The sequence below is a fragment of the Balearica regulorum genome, chromosome 6 (assembly GCF_011004875.1).
Source record: "Balearica regulorum gibbericeps isolate bBalReg1 chromosome 6, bBalReg1.pri, whole genome shotgun sequence".
Classification (NCBI taxonomy): domain Eukaryota; kingdom Metazoa; phylum Chordata; class Aves; order Gruiformes; family Gruidae; genus Balearica; species Balearica regulorum.
In genome coordinates this window covers 7766213-7790451 of record NC_046189.1, presented here as the reverse complement: position 1 = coordinate 7790451, position 24239 = coordinate 7766213, and the positions used below count along the sequence as shown (strand labels likewise).

The window sequence follows — 24239 nt, the reverse complement described above, 5'->3', positions numbered from 1 at the left end:
AAAAAGAGATTCCATAAATTTATGAATACTTCTATTTCACAATGGAAGAGACAGTAGATCCTAGATGTCCAATAAACGTGTTGTAAGCTGCTTTATATACTTCAGTCAATACACTTCACCTCTCTGCTCAGTGCAAGATGTTTTCGGAGTTACAAGCACTTATGATGCCATCTCTCAGAACAGCCAAAACTCACTGTTTGGGCTTGGATTTCTAAAACTAAAACCAAGAGTGCTTGGAAGCCAGGGCATAATTTATGGAAATCACCTAAAGCTTAAAAGCTGATTTGGGTCAATGTAGCTCCATTGCAGTTATCTGATTTTCATCAGATTAACAACTTAATCATAAAAATTTGGGGTAAAAACACCAATGTATTGCAATTCAATCTTTGTCAATATAAGATAACATTTACCTCGGTGTTTTGATTTCTTCAGTTCTTTAACTTTTACAGCAGCAGCTCTATGTCCCATAGCATGAGTTGTGTATATCTCAGGAGACTTCTTCACATCATCTTTAAGAAAACTTAAAATTACTGCAAAACTCATAGGAATTTATACGCTGCTGTTGAAAACAAGACAATTGTCTAGGAAAAAAAAAAAAAGAGAATTAAAAAAAAGTCAAAAGTGACTTGTGGCTCCTCTTGCTCTTGTTAGGTAGTAATATATACGTAAGAGGTGAATATACCTTGAAACAACATATATGAATCCTGAAGTTTTGATCACCACTGTCATAAATATACCACTTAAAGAAATGAATACAGAATCCATAAGGTCTCTTATTTCAACTCCAAAAACTTGAAAGAATAGGAATACATGAACTGCTCTGATTTTTTTAATGGCATTGGAAGTAATTTTAAGTATCATTATTCAGGGGATCTCTCACTGAGGTGCTGGGGTTTTTTTATAAGAGGGCTTAGGACATACTCTCAGAACGTCATGATTTTTTGTGGCAGACACTGATTGTTGGTGCTTGTACTATATTCAGCACAGCACACACAAATTGGCTGAGGACTATGTACACAACCATAATGGAAATGTAAAATAATAATAGGTTTCAGGATGGATAGACTACAAAGAAGGCATGCAGGGTAATTAAGTCAATGGTTAAAACATCAACTTCAGTAAAAGTCATGGCTTTGGCATCTACTGGAACAGACTATGGTTAAAACCGCAGTGAATTGAGAAAAGGAAACCATCTACCCTGTTTTATCAATATTTCTGGTGAGATTTCAAACTCAGTGGGGACCTTCAAAATTCTTCTGGAATTTAGCACATCTTTCCAGCTCCTTGGAAATATATAAAACATTTTGGCTGTATTTTTTAACGAAATCTCAGACTGAGGCAAACATCTAAAAAAGAAAATAAATCCCCCAAATCAGAGTTTTATAAAGTTATAAGCAGCAGAAAATGCAATTGTATAAGAAGAGTTAACAGGAAATTTCAATATATGAGTGGTTCTATCTACCTTGCGTATACTACAAATTTATCTGTTTCTATCTTGCAATGAAACCATATATGCACTATTTGTAACAGATTAATTTTTATAAGACTTAACTAGAACAAAAAAACCTAGCAGAAAGTCTATTTTTAATAAAGGAAACAAATAGAGTACCTAGACTGGAACCATAGGTTGAGTGGGAAGAAAAAAAAAAAAGGCAAATTTGCAGAGTAATTTGTCTACTAAAAAGAGTAATATTCAAGGCATGACTGGGGGGGGGGAAGTATACCTGTAAAGGTCTGCAGTCATTTTGACTATTTTCAGGTCATATAATAAACATAAGGTTTTAGTGAATAATCCTAAACAAAGAAAATACCTATTATTGACCAATAGAGAAAGCCTCTTTGAGAAAGATCTGGTGGGATAGGGGAGAAATTTGACTTACATAGCAACTTCATCAAAATGCAACTACTGCAAATAGGTTTCTAATATGATCTAATTTTGACATAGTCTGCATGCATGAGGGAGGTTTCCTAACTAGTAGCTCTGTGGCTAATGCCATTAGGAAGACCACAGAGCGGTTTGCCAAATAGCCTTTACATCTGCTCTTCAAAGAATAGCCTACACCCTCCCTCTCCAGTGCATGAGGACAAACTGGCCAGCACATCAAGGACTCAGCTTTAACAATGTAATGGGCTTCTCCCTCCTGTTAGGTGGTTGAGAACCTTGTTCCACATCTGGTTTTTTGTTGGTTCCACAGCCAACTAAACACCAAGTGAAACTTCTGCTGTTACAGGATGACCCCTCTTCTCTCAATGCCAACCAACATCATGAGGGATGGCCAGAAGTACGCTTTAACTAAGGAGATTGTTTCATTGTGAGAACATTAAACAACACACAAAAAAATCTCTCCTCTTCGTTATCATCATGGTGTAAGTAAAACCTTTGCAGTCAATATTTAAAATCCAAGTATAATGTTCAAAGTTGTACCCACCTGCATATGCACATACAATGTTCAGTTGGCAGTGCTTGGCTGTGAACAGGTGATGAACCAGATTCCTAAGAAAAATCACAACTTTCAAAAGCAGATTTAGGTATAGATGGCAGTGATACGAGCTTCCTTACGTATCCTAGTCTGTTGAAAAATGAGTTTACTACCTATATTCTTGGTACACTTAGACATCAAGCTAATGCCTGACTTGTTCAATGTTATCTGTTTTGATTTGGGATTTTTTTCTTAAAGACACAAATAACTATGCAATTAAGAATACAGTTCCAATACTATATTAAACACTGAATTACTTGTATTAGAAAAAAATAGTCACACAAAAATCTGGCTAGAAGCCAGGTTTGCTGAAATTCAGTTATTTTACACCAAATAAAATATAAACCAAACTCTTTTTCCTGTCTTATTACAGATTACAAATGTTTGGGATTTTTTGGTTTTAAAGCAAAGAAATTCCAGATTTCTTCCATTTTTAAACATTCTGAAAGAGACCACTACATTGCTGATTTTGACATCATAGAGGTAAAGATGCATTGACAGATATTACTTGCTCACATCACATATAATAAGGGCTACTTCTGCTAAAATATTTCAAAATTAGGAATTTAATGCTTTCTCTATAGAAGTGACATAAAATGCTGCAAAACCAAAGCCAGGTAAGTTCAGCTTCCATATTGGTAGATATTCTAACCTTCAGTTCGTAACGCTTTAGAGCAAACTCCAGTAAGGGAGCAAATGGGTCTTCTGGTTTCATATTGAAGCCTACATCTAAGTTTTTACAAGATAATGGGGAAAAAACCCCCCTCTATTTCAACAGAAGTTGCTTTGAAATGCTGGGTCACTCAGACATAACTGTTAAAATGGGAATTAGAGGCAACTGAAAGGAAACTCAGGAACGAACCCAGGGAAAACTATCCAACTGAACGAGAAGTAACCCTTTGCACAAAGTGAATTTTTGGACAGCAGGTGTCCTGACAACAAATATGGAAAGTTCCTGAACTCAGCAGTAGCAGAAAGAAGGCTTTTTCTCTTTTGATATAATGTCCTTGAAAGGATATATTAACTCCATACATCTCAGTCTGCCCAATGTTCTTCCCAGTGAATCACTGTTACCCCCACTTTTATTGCTACAGCACTCCAGAACTTTGCTATGCTTAGTGCTGTGCAAGCACACAACAAAAGGAGAGCTCCTGCTCCAAAAGGTTTAGTCACCATGCAGATGGAGTCTCTGCTGCAAGTCAGTAGGCCTCATGAAAATAAATTTATTATCCTTCGAAACCAGGGTCATCTTCCTCCCTTAAAGAACAGTGAGGATTTCCCCTCCCACCCCTCTCAACTCTCTCTGAATTAAAACAATGACTCACCACTGGAGATTAGCTGTTATTGCTATTAAATGTGACTCTGAAAATTCATATTTCTCTCCCAATTTTAACAATTTATAGGTCTGCTACTTCATGTGGAATAACCATGTAAACTGCTTCTAAATTAAGAACTTCTTCAATTATCTTATTGCTATACGCATGTAAGTCACATTTAAATTAATGAGAATACATTCATTAAAGACAGCTTAAGGACACATCTGGGAATATGTAGTGTGCAAACTCCAACTTTTATCATAGTTACTGTACTAAGCAAAGAAAGTACCACTTAGACCCCCATCTCTACATATCTTACAGCTCACCTTTCCATACACTTTCTATGGAATTAAGGAACAAATCTTCTGGGAGTTCCAGTGTGTTCTAACCATTGCTTAGTTTAATTTTTTATTTTAGGTAATTTTTTTGTTTCTGCCTTGGACATACTTTCCTTAAGGTCAGTTGAAAGAGACAGCACGGCAGGCAGGTTTTTCCAAGTTTTTTATCTCACGGGGTAAAATATACCCAATTCAGCCTCCAGCAGGGCTTGAATTCTAATTCATCATTGAAGAATTTAATTTACAGAGGTAAATTGTAAGAACATTTCCTTAGGGCATATATTGCTATATCACCATGGCTGGTTTTAAGGGATGAGTTCTCTGTGGTACACACTAGACAATACTAACTCAAAAAAAAAAAAAAAAAAAAAAAAAAAAAAAAGACTTTTGCATCTGTATTCTAAACCATATTAGTGACAGATTTATTTTCACTCCTTCAGACTTTGACCATGTGTTTTCAGGGGTAGATGTTAACAAAAGCTGCATAGGAAAGAACATCCTGTGCAGCATTTTCTTGTACTTATTCCCTTAAAAATAAATACCAGTGTCTTCTGACACAATACAGTCACTTTGATTAGGAAGAAGTATCATCCCAGCAGAGACACATTGAGCCCATAAATAATTTACCATTAATGAGTTACACAGTTCATTAAGCAAAATATACAGTGTATTTTTTATCAAATCCAGGCTGTTAAACAGGCAGTCCTCACCTTCTGCTCACAGAGGAGAGAAGGGCAATCTGTTTTAATGCCCTGCCTGGGGAGTCAGGCAGTCTGGAATCTATTCCTAGCTCAGACCTAAACCATTAGGCAAGTCACTTCATTGCTCTGTTCTTCATCCCATGTTCTTAAATGAGATAACAACATTTCTGTTATTATTTGGTCCCTTCAAAATATAAATTCTTCATGGCAGAAGCACTTTCTTACTATAAATGTCTAGCTCCCCTGTGGCTTGGATTTTGTTTAGGTTTTCTAAATGACTGCTTGTTTTATTAATGGAAAATGTTTACAATGGAAATATTCATCACAGTATCCATTTTTTAAGGCTAAAACCTACAATATATAAAGTTTGTAAATACTTATTGGACCACCTAACTAAGGAAGAAGGACCCATGTAAGATGTAAGCAAAGAAAAAGACAACAATTCAAAATTAGAGGAAAATTACCCTTCCATCATCAAAATCAATCATTGGCAGTTGCAACTTGGCAGTTAGAAGCATCAAAGAGCAGGGGAGTAAATCAGTGTCAGTTATATTTTGGTTCTTCAAGAACAATAAGGAAACAGAGATTTACTTTTAAATTTTAAAAAAGTTTAAATAAACTTCAATTTTTTTTTCTTTTTCCAAGTTCTGCACCTGCAGACTCTTTGTTTCTTAGCTTTAGTTCTTTAGTTGTTTTTTTTTTTTCCCTATTTTGCAGCCAGTTTTGCTTTTCCTAACAATAGCTGTCATCCAGGCACTCCCTGTTATCCCTTCATGTTTACACATATTACAAAGGAAAACAGAGTCAAATTTACTCAAGAATACATTCTCAGAATTGTCTTCATTATTTGATTTTCTTCAGAGCACGTCTACTCTTGCTTCGTGTGAACCCTAGACAAGGCCTATTTCCATTATGGATCTAAGAAACATTAGAATGAGCACATTAAAAATATTAGCGTCTTCTGGGGCTAACACTCCCAATGGGAAATCTCATTAAAATTAATGGGCATTTCAATTAATTTCTTTCATTACATATTTGTTCAGGAGATTAATAGAGGTGTAAACAACACCTTTTCTTACAACTGACATACTATTCACAGCAAAAGCCAAAGCAGCGTAGTGTTACCTACTGTTCTCTGGGCAAGATAGTCCCATTAAGCAGTAGCCTTGCAGGGGTTCAGCACGAAGCCACTTCTACCTCAGAAGTACTGTGGCTTTCAAGCAGGAAACACGGCTCATATTGGTCCCTCTCTGTCAACAGAACATTGATTCCGTTTTCTTAGACTGCAAGAGCACGTAGGCAAGAGTTTTTCTTTTGTGCTAACACAGAGCCAAAGAAAATAGGGTCAATCCTCACTCACAACAGGGATTCTCAGGTTGCAGTTAGACTGACATCTTCCATACATCTTATCGCTTGCTCTGCTCTCCTACCAATCCAGCTGCTTTCTCACCCGAGCTCCTTGACTGTACAAGGTTCCTGTGTCCCAGGGCATAAGCTTCCCGTCTTTAGAAACTACACCTTGTAGTGGGGAAAAATTGGCATATGCCCTCCCCTGCAAATGTATGTACTGCCAATGTGACTTCATGACCATGCATAAAAAATTGAATAGAAATCAATGTGAGATCAGTACGTAAAATGACAAGACACAGCCCAATGCAGGAACAAGTGAACTGGGCTACTGCTGCTAGAAACTGATTTTAAATATATGCACAACAAATTTTCTTTGTCAAATATTGATCTAGGAGAACAATTTTTTTTTGCCTACAAAGCAGTGTTTCTTAACAGGAGACTGTGTTTATCCATTTACTACCCCTGCCTTTCCATAGGATTCGTTGTTATATCTTACTGTATAGTCCCATCCCCACCGTGAAAACTCAACGACAAATGAAAAGATGACAAAAGCTAAGAATGGCCACAACAAAACCAAACATGACTGTTGCATAAGAGTTGTCACAGTTCCTTTTCTGTAGCAATAAAATCATCAGTTTCTCTTCCAAAACGTAGAAGTGTACAAACACAAAAATATGAAGAGAGTAGAATAAACGCTGCAGGAGAAAGATATATTTCTGGGAAAAAAAGTATTAATTCTACTTAAAGCAATGAAGAATTTGAAACTAGTAGATTTTCTAATGAAAGGATGTACCTCAGGGTAGCTTGGGTGAACTCTAGTAGAAATTCCAAATTTAATGTCATATTTAGCCACGGCTGGTCTGGTCTAGTACACCTTCAGAGTGAGGAAAGGAGGCATAAAAAGGTGGAACTGACCCACTAATAGATTAAACTCTGTGCCTACAATTAGAAAGAAGATTTATCTCTCTCCAACTTTTGAACTGCCATTTCACCTGTCCCACAATTAGATAAACATAAATAAATAAAGATGGGGGGAAATGCCATATTTGCAAAAATGCACATAATATTTTTTTAAAAAGAAAGAAATAAAAGTAAAATTATTCATGAAACTTGGTCTGTTCTACTTAGGGTGTTTCAGGCAATATGTAAAGATTTGTTTAGCGTGCAGCATTGCTCACTTCAAACAATTACCATCACTGACATTTCATTGCAATTCAGATTTAAAAGGGTAAGTTCATACCCATCATAGAAAAGTGCAGCTTTGATAAAAAGCAATTTAAAAAGAGGCAAGTCACATATGGGGGGTGGGGTGCATGTGGAGAAAGAGAGAGAGCGTGGAGCTGTGTGCAGAACCACCTTGCTTGAGAAATTACTTGAAAAATAAGTTTTGATTAGATGAACTCACTTAGTATATTTAAAACGCACGCATATCCTGAATCAAGTGCAGTTGAGTTTAACAAGAATTTAATAATAATAACAAATGCTAGAAACAGAGGAATGCAAAATCCCAGAAAGCAACTATGAAAAGTCCTAATGACGTGCATTCCGGTAAACACAGGGAATTGTAAATACCCCCGAAAGAGCACTGTGCAACTGAAATTGCAGGAAAGGAACTGGGACAAGAGGAAAATAAATCAAAGGCTAAACAAAACCTTTACATAAAAGAAGAAAAAAGAAATTAATCCAGAAGCCGTCAAGGAACTTGGAGGGTCTAATGTACTGAACGAGGCAATGCCACAAGGAAACAAATGTGGAAAGAGATAAGAAAAGTGATGAGAATGCAATAGGAAAAGCATCAAAGAATGACATAACTGATGAAGTAAAACAAGAAAACACAGGCAATAGGATGAGACATATGTCACTTGTGAGATCATCAGTGAATGCTACAGATCCTTTATATATCAATGAGGAACCTGCCAAAACAAGATCCCAAAACTTTGTAATCAAAACCAAAGAGTATTTCCATTGCTCTGCAACTGTTAGATAGTCACATACACTTTATCTATTTGACAAAATATCTGAAAAGCGGTGTTCCTTAATTACATGACAATTATAACATCTTAATGGAAGTCTGCATTCTGAATAAATGAGTAAGAATCAGAAATAACAAGGGGGAGGGACATTTTAGAATCTGATTTGGGATGAAGAGGTGATATTAATGTATTATAAAGCCAGGAACAAACCAAATAACGATCAAGAATGTTATAGTTTCTTTGTCATTTAAAAAATCATATTTATCAGCATATGAAAAGATTGTGGTGGAAGAAGATAGAGGAAGCAGGAGAATCTGTTTTCAGGCACTATTTAAGAGTGAAGTCCTCCATTTCCCTGAATTGTATCTATCCCTGGAAGAAAATATCCATCATAATACATCTTTGTCTTTTTAGGACTGTGTGGTGACTTGGAAGGAAAGCTAACCTAACCAGAATTTTCTAGAGTCATACAAAGGATTAAGGCTAAGCTCTCAAAGGCCTAATGAACCCTGTGGAAGAACTACAAAGTCATTCAAATTTCAAACTGACATACCAAATACTCACTTTTGCTGCTGAAACTGGAGCAGTTTGTGCATTGACGCAAATGTTAGCTTTCTGTATCTGTCCAGCTACAGAACATCCAGAGTTCAGAGCAGCTTCCTGTTCACTTTCAACGCAGTGCTCACCTAAACCCAATTAGGAATCAGAAATTAAATGTTTGTACTCTACCTTTTGACATTTGATTCAGTCATCAGATTCAGAACACTGTCTAAAACACACTAACAAGGTCTGAGTCCTGCAAAATACAATTATTGCAACTTCAATTTTCAATGAAGGAAAGGAGGTGATCAAATATAGATTTTGTATAACAATCAAGTCTTTCCTCCAACCATAGGAGTTCAAATATGTATCTCTTTCTTTCAGCTTGAGCTTTTACAGTAGCTAACGTGTCTGCCTCTCTTTTGGAATAAAAAGAATATGTTTCACATGGTGGAATAAGATGATAGCCAATTGATTGTTACAGCTCTCTTACATAAACCTTTTATTCTGACCTTTCTTCAAGATGTGTATATTTTATGATAAATGATTCTTCTGTCTAGATTCTACTTTGAGGACTTAATTCTTAGGCAAAACTAACCCCTAACTCAGTCTAGCTCTTACTGATGTAGCTAACATTAAAAGGGAAAAAAAATCTAAATACTTTATACCTTCTCAGAAATATCAATGTAAATTTTTGCTTTGAGCTGTACAGACTGATGTAGAGATGTGAAGACTTGCTTTTAGTTTTTTTTATTTCCAGTAGGATTAAGTTTGGTGTGCATATGTTTACCCATAATCCTGCAGAATATAGGTTTAGATTAAGCCTGAAGCTTTCCTACTGCATACAATAAATGTACTGATAATATTTTGGTTGCAGAAAGGCTACTGTTTGGCTTTGTTTAAAAGTTAGAATGAATATCACACAATTGCCATTGTCTCTAAAGCAAGGAGAGTTCTTTCAGTAAAAAAAAAGTTATGAATAGTAGATGATAAAAGACAATTGAACTGAAAATCAGTAAAAAAGGCAGAGTAATGAAAAAAGTATTTAAAATATCTAAGTCAAGCACAACAGCAAATTATTTCATGTCATGGAAAACTTTTTTTTTCTTCATAATTATAATTTTACACACTAAGCATAAAAATAGTAGGCTGAATTGAATTTTGTGAAGTTTTATTTATTTATTTATTTTTAGTGCATGGAACTGCCTTGAAATTGTTTTGACAACACGTGCAAATGATACTTATATTCAAGTTGTCTGGTTTACTGGTGAAAATGACACAGCTTTTATCCCACAACTGCCAACCCTGCAAACACCACAAGATCTGAAATTCAAGTTGTGTACAGTCTTACTTGTTTTGGCAGTAATAAAGATGCCGAAGATAAAAGTCTTTCTCCAATAATTACATCTGTATATTTCCAGTGTGTTCTGATTATGCTGTGACTTGCAAACACTGCAGATTTCAATAAAAATAGCAAAACCACAAAACCAACTATCAGCTAAAATTTGGCACTAGAGATACCCTGGATCAAATATCACATTTGCTCCACCTTAGATTATCGTGGATATACATGGTGTACATTGGTCATCTGTGGATGAAATCAGGGAAAAGCCACAACACAGACAAAGGTTTAATTTCTCACATTTGTGTAACATCTTTATTTTGCACAGGTCTACAGTGGAGGAGGCATAATGCATAAACATGAAGGACTGAGACATCATGTTAAATAAGTCTTTTAAAAGTATAATTACTCACATTCTCTGATTTTCAAGGGATGTGGTAGGAGGTCCTACTGTTCAATCATCAGAGGATGTCATCCTATATAGTTCTACTGATTTATACCAGCAGAGGATCTATCACATGGACATCAAAGCACTGGTCTAAAAAATGGGTGTCATAAAAATGTCTTTATTGAAAAGACACACTCTAAGAATGCGTCTTTTGAATAGAATATGTGTTACGAATGATTAAAAGAAAAAAACAAATATTTTACTACATTTACCATCATTTATGCTAGTGAATAAATTGCAGCGTCTAAGGGAACAAGTGACACTGGTGAAGAGAACAATAAAATTAAAACTGAAAAATCTTAGTAAAGATTTTTAGTAAAATAAAGTTTTTTAAAAAAGGGTCTTGAAAGCTTCATATCCACAGGCTCATTTAAATGCCAGGGTGATTTGCTCTAAGTTAAACATATGATTTAATGTAAAAAAAAATCAATATGATAGGAAAGTTACTGGATAACAGTACATATAAAAAATGAAAGTAATATTCTCATATTCACTCCCACACACTTTATTACCTTTCTGAACTAACATAAAAAACATTCTATATTTGCAAATTGAATCAGATACAGACTTAACTGTATTACAATGCATATAGTAAATAAAGTCAATATCAATATATTTAATTTCCTAGTAAGCTTCAGTGTGCAATAATGAAATAAAATGCTAAGATGATCAAAGAAATCTGTAAGAAATCCAGTTCCAAGATTCCCAGCAGCAATTTTAGAACCTTTTCCTGTTTCTTGTCCCAGTAAGGACTATTATTCCTATAGCAGTAGGTCTAATCATTGTACTGGGTAAGTTACAAAGCATATATTTCTATATGTCATTTCTACCCTCAAAGTCTCATGGGGTTCAAAATGGGGTTTATTAAGTCATAGTCAAATGTATCATTTGCAAACTTGCCAGTGCTTCACTTTTTGCTGTGTGAAGCAATAGTCTGGCAAAACAGCTGCGTGTCAGATGCTTATAAAACATACATCATCTTATCTATCTATTCACAGAAACACTTATCAAGAGGTTAGACAATTACTTTTTTTCTCTTTCAAAAAAAAAAAAGTACATCTTACTGCATGAATAAATTTAGTCTTTTTTATTTCATTACCATCAGCACAAAGCCAATGGAATTGTCCTTAAGGACATCGGCAGAGTATCTGACCACTGTACATTAAGGGGAATTTCCTTTTTTTTTATTTTACACGGCATAAATGCAATAAAACAAAATGGAACCAAATAATCCGGGGATAACATAACTGTTCTGACTAGATCCAAAGTAGCTTTGAATAAGGAAAGATTAAAAAGAAAAAGTACCACCAAGAAGAAACTTGAACATATTTTTCTGTAACGCATACCATAATATCAATCATTTGCCTTTAGTTCAGATAAACTTTTTTTTTTTTTTTTTAATCTCCAATGGTACTCAAATGGACTCTCCCTGCATTTTCTAGGAAAGATAACTGTGTTGGTAAAGAGACACCAAATTTCAAGTACTCAGTCAGTTTTCCTCATTAGGAATCTACTGGAATTAGTATCAGACCATTCAAGATTCTTTTCTGTCTATCCATCCGACCTTCTAAATCTGGCGACCATAAATTAACAGATTACCCAGTAATGTTGTTATATTAATCACTTTGGTGACTCTAAGATTTAGGATGGGGCTAGGGTGTCAGTATCTCTGAGTTTTAGGCCACATAACATTAGCTTTTTCAACAGAAATGTAATTTAGATGTCTAGTTAAAACCAAATATGGCTGAATCACCTGAATGGGATCTGGTTGCAAACAAAATCGGCAATTTCATCTTCATTAAAAAAAATAAGTATACTACAACATTTACTAGGTGTGTCCCCCAGGGGAAACAAAGCAATACAATACATTCCTTTCTTATCCTTAAGTTTACATTTGAAAAAATAAAAATGTTCTGGTATTCATTGTCCCATTGTATCTCTGCTAGATCAGATAAAGCCGGTGTGTTCTTGCTCTCTTTGAAGTTGTATCACTCACTTCACCGATAGTGGGATTTGAGCTGCATATTTAAACAGCACCTAAACAAAAAGCTTGAAAAGCATTGTATGTAGTTTATGCAGTAATATCCACCCTTCATTTATAAGTACAAGATATGTCGTTCTGTTAGGAAAGTACGTGAATTATTAGAATGATCACTGAAAAGCTCACAATCATAAGATCTTTACCATTAGACCACATTGTTTCTTATCAGTAGTTTTTTCCTGTCCCATGGAAACACTGTTTAAATTTATATAGCCATTGAATAACTGTAGTATTCTTTAGGATTTTGTAATATACATTAGAATTCCTTTTCTTCCTGAACCTGGTAATATTTTGCTGAGACACAGCACCCTGGAAAAACAAATCTGTTATTTTATTAAAGAAAAGGCAAGGTTCCAGTGGCTCAATGAGTTATCTAACCTTCGTAACAACTGAATCTCAAGGGTTCTTCAAAAAACATAACACAATTCTGGTCAAAAGTAATGTGTGGGAACTTACTCATTTCATAAATATAAGGAAATGAACTATTTTGCTGTACACTTCCTATGGTTCCCCCTTTCTTTCTCCATCCCATTTGTGTCTCCACCTCCTGCACCACTGCCTACAATAACTTTCCTATCTCTGCACATGCATTCTGTTGAAAGTCCAATGATGGAGAAATTGTAGGGCTCAAGCACAGGCACCAGGTGTTGATGCTGTCAGGACATGGAAAAAAATTACTGCACATCCAAGTGAAGAACAGCAGGGGAACTGTTCCTTGCTTAATACAAATTCAGATGTTCTGTCAAATCTACTTCTGAACAGTACAAAGAGTCTTGGTGTACACGAAGTGATCTCACAAAATCCTCACCAAATTCTGATTTTATTTAATAAAAATTTAAGTGAAAGTCCTAAGTATTTAGAATGTCCCTCTTGTCTAAATTAGACTTCTGAATTTCTTGTATTTAAGATGAGTTTGTACATATTAATGGGAAGTTTAAAAAATGGAAATGATAAAATGATCATATAACTGCATATATACTCTCTCCTGTTACGAAATATGTCAGGGGATAATTATGTTTCTTCCCTTTAATAATCATTATCATTCTAGCTTGAAATAGGTTTGGGCTTCCAAAGCATTTGAAATACTGAATTTTGTGTGTATGTAAGTACATTCCAAATATAAGTCTATATTGCTGTTGAAGGAGGGAAGAGGGGAGAGGAAAAGCTCCTCTGAAAGTTACAACATAAACCAATAAAAACAATTTAAAAAAATAGTAAATTATAACCTACTTTGAAAAGCTAATGTAGCCAACAAAACCATCCACAAGACCAGAAGGAAAAGATCTTTTCACAGTCTAAGATAATATGAAATTGATCTATTCCATTCTTTTTTTCACCTGTGTTTATTGTCAGCAGAAGAACGGCTATGCTCATTATAAGGAAACTAAATCTAGCTCTCTGGGTTTGGTCCTCATCTGACTTGGACTTGTATAAGCAGAAACAACTGTAATATGTCTCTCCTACCTTAGATCATAAAGTCTCTAAATCACATCTTTCTCACACCTTAGAATAAGGACTCTAATTTAATAAAAAATAAGATTTCTCTTGGTTAATTATTACATGGAGGTCTCAGGAGATGGTGTATTGGAAAAAAAAAAAAAAGAAATAGCTTTTTTTCCTTTGAAATGCTGGAAAATAATGTTATCATTTGAGTGAAACAGATGTGATTTGCAATTGAGGACTATCTATTCTTTCATCTTTACTAAACCAATTTACAGTAATAAATGAGCAACTGTAGACTGTAACCTAAAATAATGGAATAAAACTCGGAGACACACTTTAGCAATCCTGATATGTTACAACAGTTTTTGTAACCTAATTTTATCCTGTGTGAACATGTACTCTTGCTTTGAAGTATTAACAAGTAAAACCATTCTCAAATACGAATATAAAATGTAATCTTTAAAGAACATGGATTAGAGGGCAGTCTTCGGGAGACATTTTCATTGTTCACTTGTGCTTTTTAGAAAATGCTACCCCATTGTAAACATATATCCTGGTTACACCCACTGCAGCTCTAAACCTAAAGGCACCTTGAAGTTCTGGTTTTGTGTCTCTGAGCTGCACTTGTGAACAGGACATCTGTGATGGCCTATTTGTGTCACTATAGAACTACAGCGAATATACAGAGTTTGGTCTCTGTATGCTTTGTACAATCCGCTTTGTACATTATTTTGATTTCTTTTCACCCTTCACAGTTTTACATGTACAATCCGCTTTGTACATTATTTTGATTTCTTTTCACCCTTCACAGTTTTACATGGAATAGAAGCTTAATGATCCACTCCACCCGAGCTGGGTATTTCCTGGTAATTAATTAATGGCAGTTAAGGGATTTTAGATTTGCTGTTGGCACTCAACTCAACAAATTGTCAACCATCAGGAAATACCCTCCCTACTTGTCATATCTGCCAAATTACTAATTAAGCATCCAATACTGAAAAGAAAAAAAAAAAAGTTGTTATTGGTTTCATCCATTTCAATGAAATTAATCAATTAAATCTCTAAAATCTGAATAATAGGCAATTTGCATTGTATAGCAGTGACCGTTTTCATTGGTGGAAATAGACTATAAAATAATAAAATAAAGAAAAAACATAAGTGAAGTAATAAACGAGATAGGCAACTCTGTCTACAAACCCTTTCCTTATTAAATCAATATAAACATTGGGCATGGGTATATATAATATAGTCATAAATGTTTCTTATATCCAGCTTCTGATGATACTTTTACAACTGAATACAAATGCTGTAAAGCCAAAAATCTAACCGAAAATATTCATGTATTTGATCTGTATTTGCTAAATAGGAAGAAAGACATAAAGAGAAGGAGAGAGAAGGAAGAAGGCAGGGAGGTGAGGAGAAGAGGAGCGGGGGGAAAAAATGTTTAAATGGCTTTCATTTTGAGGGACTAAATTCACAAAAACTGTTAAAAAACATCAAAGCCAATTGTTGCTGTTCACCTTCCACCTTATAATTCAGAGCTCAAATTGCACAGTCAGGATATTTGGGAATTAGGGTCAACACATCTCTGTGCACAAGTCAGAACAAACATTTCAATCAAATGGTCCTCCTACAGGTCTCCTACAGGAGATTCTTATATTCTACAGTACCTATAAAAAAAGCACTCCCTCTCACAAAATGATTTTGTTTTAGATAAAATACAAAAGCATTCATTACACCAAAGAATGAAAGCATGAGTTCTAACGCAGATGCTGAATTTCAGGCACCCCAAACATACCACCAACCTCTTATTTACACTGTTGTAGACAGAAAGAAACACCCTTGCCTGCTTGGTTTTGAGCAATCTCTTCATTCTTATTACAGCTGGCTAAAACTGGCATTAAAAAAAAAAATATACAAGTTGAACAAAACATTAAGATTTGACCAGAAATTAATTTGCCTCTTTTGTTGCATGTTATAAATAAATTGTTTTCATATTGACTGTTAAGAAATCAGTTGGTGTATGAGCTGAATGAATCAATCATATTCATGCAGCCCACTCAAAGGAAATTACTCTCAGGTCCCGCTGTTGCAAATGTCCAGCCCACTCTTCTTAGGCTGTATATTTATGTCTTTGGTAGACATCAAGCATAGTTTTAATTCTTAAAAGAGATTACACAGGAGATGTGCTCAGCCGTGCTCAGGGACTGGGTAAAAAATATGCAAAGCTTCTTTTGACTTATTACCTTTCAGCCTGTTTCTCAAATGTGGGACTCTCGGAAACATTTGCCATGAAAAGCATTACTGCCCATTATGACCTTACATCATCAGAAGCAGCCAGAACAAGAACAATGGGAGCTGTTTCCAGGAATGATGAGGAAGTCTTTGTTTGGATTATCCCTTGGTACAATGACTACCATTGGTAGCATCATCAGCGGTAGGTAATTACTCATTTTTTAGTCTCTTCTACAATGTCATTAAAACAAGCGAAGCTTTCATCTCCTTAAAACAGATACTGTCTCTTGCTTCAGCATAAACTTGACTTACACCAAACCATATGTTTTAAGAGAAGCTAAAGAGGTACATTTTTCACATTCATTTTGCAAAAATGAAAAAGAATAAGATTTATCAAACATGACTTACTTCCCTTAGTTACCTAGCACTTCAAAAAGTGAGATCTCCTGCTAGAAAAATTACATGTTTATATTAGATTGCTGTAATTAGTTATTTAAAAAAAAGCTTTCTAAGCACAAATCATGGTCTTTACTTGCTTAATTAGTAGGAACCTGCATCAGTGCCTAAGGGAATCAGTGGAAGACCTTGAACTGACAGCAGTTAATGAACCAATTTTTTTGTTGTTGCTGTTAGTCAGGTTTGATAGGTTTTTCAAGTTTTGAAGGAAGCAATGAAGAGTTGACAAAACATACAACTCCATTTCTTTTAAATAATTTTATTTTCATCTTTTTAGAGAGATTTTCAAAAGCTGTTGACAAGGGACTTGCTATGTTTCAGATGAATAGAAGACAAACTTCCCCTTAACTTCAGTAGCACCATATTTTTATTAACCCTAAGTTCTCTTCAAAATTCTTCCTGTAATTTTATATTTGTTCTTCAGCTATAAGACACAATATTGGTTTGCTGCTGCCATAACAAAACCTGTGATTCAGTGGAATTGAATCTTTTGGGGCCAACAGGTACTTAACACATGTAGTATAATAAAAGCCAAATTTATTTTAAGAAACAAAGTTGATATATACAATATACTAATATTTATCAATGTGGCAGTGTAAAGGCTGACAGGCATAAATATTAGGTCTGACTGCAGTTGCTTATCCTGCTAGAGTGAATCCTCTGAGAAACTTAAAAACTATGTTTCATTCCAAAGTAACTGACCACAGAAGAATCCTCCTCTCAGCACTAGTTATTAGTGTCAAAAGTCTGCATTCATCTCCTTTTTTTAAAGAAAAAATGTCCTTCTACAAAACAAGTATTACCTTTGCAACCACCACATGAAAGTAAAGCTACGGTTAACAGAAGCAATATTTTAAATTATGCTGTAGCTCTAAAGGCTTCTAAATGAAAGTTCTGTCTTTCAAATATACTTGAATTAATTTAGGGGGTGGGGCAATCTACCTTTTTTATGAACACTGAGCAGTAAGGTTTTATTCAAAGGAATTTTACGATTACGTACTCTACTATTCATGTTCTTATGATTCAAATTATTGTTGCCATTAGATAGTGGAGCCACAGAGCACAAACAAATGTTTGCACCCCTGTATCTTGTGATGACTGTTGTTCTGCTTCAATCCCAAGACTGTTCTGATTTACAGTGGCAGTCAATGGCCCCAAAGAACTAAAACTGCACAAAGAAATGCTGAAACATCCTGGCCACTTTCCTTCTGCAGATGAGCTAGACAAGCAAGAGAAGATATGGAAAAGAAGCACCATTGATGAAGTACGAAGAAGTCTAACTTGCCTCTGAGACATAGATACCAAATAAAGAGGACATTTAGCTCCAAGAACCCTCCCATTTACATCAAGGTTGCATCTGCCCCCACATCTAGTAGAGGATTTTATACTAAAATACATCAACATGAAAACTGACAGGTTTAAATACCTATGGTAAGGCAATTTATATCCAAATGTAGGCATCTGGATGAATCCAGATCTTCCATTTTCTAATTCTCTTCCACCTTTAGGGAGAGCTGTAAGAACCCAATGCATCCAAACATCAGACCCCTAAAGGTTATACCTCATAGTAGGCCCCAGCAATAAAAATTGTAACCTAAAGACAATGTTCTTATAAGGCTTGCACTGTCTACACACAGAATGCTTATACCTCAGCTCTCAATCTTTTTCAGGGAGCATTGAGTGCCTGTTGACATGACTGTGTACGGATAATCGTGTATCCGCTCCACCCAGCTCACCGGGTCTGAGAAAGCTCCAATCCGGAAGCCACACAGCAGCATTAACTGCATGCTGAGAGGCAAGGTATGTCAACTCAGGCTCGGTGCCACACAAATTAGGTTACACAACTCCTGGCCAGAAGTGCCTCACATCCGGCCCACTTAGGATACAGGGAGAACAGATCTATAACAATATGTTCTTGTACTCTTACACAGGTAGGCATACTTCGTATTTTCTCAAAACATAGTGTACAATTTCCACACCTTCCTTTTTTGGCTCTGAACCTTATAGGAAGATGGTTTTAGATAGGAAGGAAGTAGTTTTAATGAGCAATAATCCATTTCCTCATCAATAAGGATCGCAATACATTTTAAACTACTTGAGTATCAACTGAAAGTTTGCATAGGGAACTTGTGAATAAAACATTAAACAAATACAACTGTCAAAACAAAATATCTATTCAAGGGGATCTAAATGTGGTAAAGCACATCAAAAGGTAATCCTATTTATACCTATAAAAATATATAGGTATATTTTTAATTCAGTTTATTACCTATAGCATAAGCTCAACACATGATCTAATTTGTTTGTGGCTGCAATAAACAGGTGTGAGTTCAAAGCCACAACAACTGCATGATTTTTAGAGGCAGAAACACACAAAGTCAGTATAGAAGCAAGCAATAAAGCAGTGGGACTGAAAACCTGTGAAATACAGACAGATATTTAAGAACTATTAGTTGATTGTCTGGTTTTTTTATACAAAAGCCACACGTATACCAAACTTAAAACATTTGTAAACAAGAATCATTCAACATTTATGAAGTTGCTATCAGGCTGCACAGTCTACAGCACTGAGCCAAATATTACATGATTAAAAAGTAAAGTTACACATACACACAAACTTTTTTGCTGAAAAACGTCCTCATGTTTCCAACCGTTTCAGAAAATAACTTAAAAACACAGTGCCTGATCTTTTGGATTGGCCTGTAAGACTCCAAGGTCACAGAAACAAGTTGCAATTAAAAAGGGTGTAATGAGGAAAGGTCATGAAAAATGAATAGGAACATGACCCAGCACTGCACAGCAGTGAGGTACAAAAACAAGCGGGATGGGAAGGCGCCAGCCAGCATGCTTTCCTATCTAATCAGCTGTGTCTCTGATAAAGGAGGAAGTTAAGGGAGGGAGTCTTCAGCACTTAAAACAATCCCCAAGACTCCATTTCTGCACTCGTAATGTAGTGGCTTTAGGATTCAGGCCAAGAGAATAACTAAAAGGAAACTTAGCAGTCACTAATTGTCAGCTGCATATTTGTTCATGGGTATTAACGACCTGTTTGGACTAGGACAACAGATACTGCTTTTCACAAGTTACTTAGCACTGTCAACACAATGGTATGTATTTCAGTCTATGAAGCCTCACAAAACAAACCCTGACACACACCTCTACCAAGGCAAGACTGTGTGGGTGCATTCCAAGCACACAGTTCTGTTGCTGACCTTCACGCTTCATTCCTCCTTAAACATCTCAATGATTTTTCAAGCACACTGTTCTGATTCCTCACTTTTTGTAATGATAATATGATCACTGTACATGCTGTCTGGGAGGAATCTGACTGAATCTGAGTTTTGAAGAAGTAATGTTTCTTCAGAATTCTATGATGCAACACAATGTGAAGCGATTTCAGATTCAAGTAACTGATTTAAGTTCTGATTCATGAACATAGCTTATAGCAGCTAAGGTTAACCAAGACCTGCTGCCCTCCCTCCACGAGGATGCACAGGCAACAGAGGTCTACAAGAATCACCTGTTCATTTGCTGTAGTTTATGGACTAGCACTTAAGGCAAACTGTTCAGTAACATATTTGCATGATTGACTATCATGTAGTTTTATTTTTGTAACAAGAAACATGAATTCTGCCAGAAAAAAACCCCAGCAAGTCTTGAATTGAATCGACTGGGTAATGGAGAAATCATTACTTACATCATAAACTACTTCATCGCCCTTTGCTGTTCATAATCTGCATTTAATTCCTCTTTTAATTTTTTCCCTTGTCAGGTATCAGATGTTGGGTTTTGCTACACTTTTCTCCATTATTTTAGAGAGTTTTTCCTCTCCTGTGGTCCAGACAATCCATGAAGTTATTTGCATACTGTAACCCACAATATTTACTTTTGCCTTCATTGGGCTTTCAACAGGAAGCATAAATGAGGTTCAAAGGATGGCAAAGGTCTTCAATATATTCATTGTATTCTATTATCCATACCATTCATATTTATCTTGATCATTTCTTATTCCAATTATAATGTCTTAAATAGCACAATCTAGATAAGCCTGCCTATATGCAGCTAAGAAGTGGTGCTTATAGAGCACTTTCATTTAAAAAGAAAAGAGCATTAAATGACGGAACAGGTTTGGGTATGTCAAAGACTGAATTCTCCTTGCTTGTGCACATCCTTGTCTTTTTCTGTATAAGACTAATTTTAATATTAATTGTCTCTTTGACTATTGCTTATAAATCTGAAAATTTAGGAACCAATTGCATGCTTTGTTGTTGTGTGTTAGTTGTTGAACTAGCTGTGTGCTTTGTGTGAGGTTGATTTCTGTTGTAAAGGAGTAAGCTAGTTTGTTTCTTGTGGAGAATCATAGCTTTCTATTGCTACAGAAATTAAACAGAGGATTAAATAAAATGACACAGAAACTTGAGCTGGAAAACTAAGACAGGAGTAGTAAAAAAATCTGTTCCATCTGTGTCCTCAACCCTCTCTGCCTGTCATTTTAAAGGGATATATTTGCTCAGGTCCTGTGGAAATTACATGGCTGGATCTGAAGAGTATCAATATCCAACTGATACCCATCCCTCACAGTGACGTTCTCCTGCCAAACATGTAAGGTAATTTTACCTGAATTGTTGCAGTTTGCTCTACATCTTGTCTGAAGAGGCAGAATCATCAAATGGAATAGGCAGCAGGACGCTTTTCTAGCTGCATAGTCCTCCAGGATCTCTGCCTCGAAAAACTGAAGATGATCACCAAAGGAAGAACAGAGCTTGCAAAGAAATGCACAACTTCTGCCCAAATCACCCTATTCCTATCAGGATTCTCCACACAGGCTCCAGATTTTTTTGAGAATTCATTCATAAATATGCTCAGTGCTTTGCTGCATTGATTCTAAACAGCACTCCAGAGCAGAACTGCAACATATTTGAAACTATTGCTTTGGCTTTGATTCAATAATTACTTTAATGAGAAAAGTGAGCTGTTTATATTAAGATATCTTGCTTACACAAGACAAGCTGCTTCACCACAGCTAGAATTCATTAGTCATTATAAAAGCTGGTTTACAGAAAATTGCAGGCTCCAGCTTCCCAGGATCAGATAGTTTTAAAAGGCTTTAAAGCAAAGTAGCTCATTCAGTTGCACGCAGGCCAAACATGTTCATGATCATGGATTTTATAAAGACTAATTGGTTTGTATTTACCTCTTCACCATCTAAAAGCAAAAGTGATTGAACAAAGTTTGAATATTCCAAATTAAACAGGTATGGTGTTTCAACTAAATATTCCACTAAATTCCAGATTATGTTCACATCCCAGTAAGTGTCTCTTGTACTCTGGATAAAAACATTCTGAGATGAGATCTACAGTTTGCTCTGTTCCATGTGACCAATCATCATCATTTTATACTCAAGGCTAAAACTTTTGTTCTGAAAAAACCTCCCAACCTAATACTTTTCTTTTTCTTCATCCACTCTGGCCAAATAAATGTCTGCCTTTATGTTCTCTGGACTGTTTTACAACTAGAACACCTCAAAATACTTCTATAGCACCGCTTCTTTTTTTTTTTTTTTCTTCTTCATATTATAGGGAAAGGAGAAGTCCTCGTATCCCTTAGGAACAAAAGAAAATTCTCATAAAATTGGAAGAGGAAATTTCAGACTGTATTGACATGTCTATATACACAAGGTTTTGAACCAGACATGAAAGTCTCTACTGTTCTTATTCTGATCTCCTCATTATTTGAAACTAAGACGGAAACCTCACAAGAAATAATAGCTTCTTTCTGTGAAACAAGATTCCTGGAAAGTGAAAACCAGGCAGTGAAGAAAGGCAGCTATAATTTCCAAACTTCAAACACATGGCATAAATCAGCCCACATGCTGGAAAGCCAGCCTCTCCACGCTGCTTGGGCAAGAAGAAGGACAGGCAGCAGAACAAAAACTTGTCATAACCCAGGAGATAAACTTGCTTTCTGCCTCTTACTGGATTGGAGAATGGGGTTATCTGTCATCAGAAAATGTGTGGACCGTAAGCAAGGCACATCATCCAGGCCTGAGGAGTTAAGGGAATGACTTGACCAAAGAAGGAAGCAAAACTATTAAGTCTACTTTTACATCTGATGGCTTAGAGCACATGTGAAAATGAACCCAGACCAAAAGAACAAAGTAGCATGGATTACTAACGGAATAACTGATGCTGGAGAAGCATTTTCACTGTTTCCTATTTACCAGATCACCTCCTTCACCAGTTCCTGCTTCCCCAGAAGCTGGCAGGGAGACACTTTATTCCAAGAATGTTTTCACAGTTTTAACTTTATGTTATTTTTAACCAGATTCATTCATACCAATCAACTATTCCTTAAATTATGGATTGCTCCAAACATTTTTAAACATTTTTTAAAAATGTGAATCAGATTCTTGAGTAGTAGAAATTGGTGTGGTGCTACAGACTGCTTCTGAATTCCTTCCTTGATGAACTTTTCCTAGTTTAAAACTTATTGCCACTGTATGAATAGGGGTATTTATTCCAAACAGCAGAAATAATGGCAGCTCTTGGGATTATAATCATTAAAAATTGTGCTCATTAACTTAAGTGGAGTTTTAATGCTTGCAATCAATGCGTAACTATGACAGCATTCCCAAGGATATGAAATGATATGCACTTTTTTGGAAAAGAAACAGAAACTACTGTCACTTGAGTTACTGCTTCCTTTGATAACCCTTTGCCTATGCAATTAATCATCAGTCATGAAACATTACCACAAACTCCAAATAATATGATGCATACGCTGTTCCAAGCATATAAGTCACTTTTGCAACAGCAGTTTGTTGCTTGATATCATGGTTTTGGGTTTTGCTGAATTAAGATAAAGAAAAAATAATAGGCACTTGACCTGCTGGCCAAGATGCCATGAAATCCTTGATTAAACAAGCAAAGATGCAGCTGGTCAATTTGCTCTTCATATCTTTCAAAACAAACTTAGTAAAATAACTTATTTAATAACAACAGTTTAGTGAGTCTTTTCTACATTATTTTTTCCACATGTGCCTTACTTATGAATCCAAAAGGAAACTTTTTTCTCAGCAAGGCTGCATCTGCATTTCTCAATCAAAATAACAGCCCGCTATATGTAACATCACAATTAATTACTATGCAAATTAGTCTATTTTGACAAATATGATTTAATGAGGGAATAAGTAGTTCCTAGAACTAATCACTTCTTTATAAACAGACATTACTTGCATTCAACCAAACATTAAAAAAAAAAAAAAAGAATTAAACCAAAATACCTAATTTTGATTTCACATCTAACAACACACCAGCTTAGTATTAGTTACTCTACATCCAACTTACATCCTTCAGAGATCACAATTAGGCACAGAGATGCCATCCCAACTTGATGTGTAAATGGATTTTCAAAGTTTATAAAAAGTTGCATCAGCTTTTTACACATTTGGATCACAAAGTATTGAAAATGTGCATTGGCAATGACTAGCACACAAAGAATTGGCATATTTCAGAAATTAAGAGGTTTACCTACATATAGCAAATTAAATGGAAACATTAGGGGGCACAGCTTTTAA

The 24239-nt window shown here is 35.5% G+C and overlaps 1 long non-coding RNA gene across 1 annotated transcript in view; it reads right to left on the bottom strand.

Annotated features, from left to right (window-relative positions):
* LOC142602318 (uncharacterized) overlaps positions 1-24239 on the bottom strand; it is a 67245-nt gene that overhangs the window by 1320 nt on the left and 41686 nt on the right. Inside the window, exons 2-3 of the long non-coding RNA XR_012836016.1 lie at positions 2430-2494; positions 411-581 (exon numbers count right to left, since the gene is read on the bottom strand). This is a non-coding gene — a long non-coding RNA (uncharacterized LOC142602318). The remainder of the gene's footprint in view (positions 1-410; positions 582-2429; positions 2495-24239) is intronic.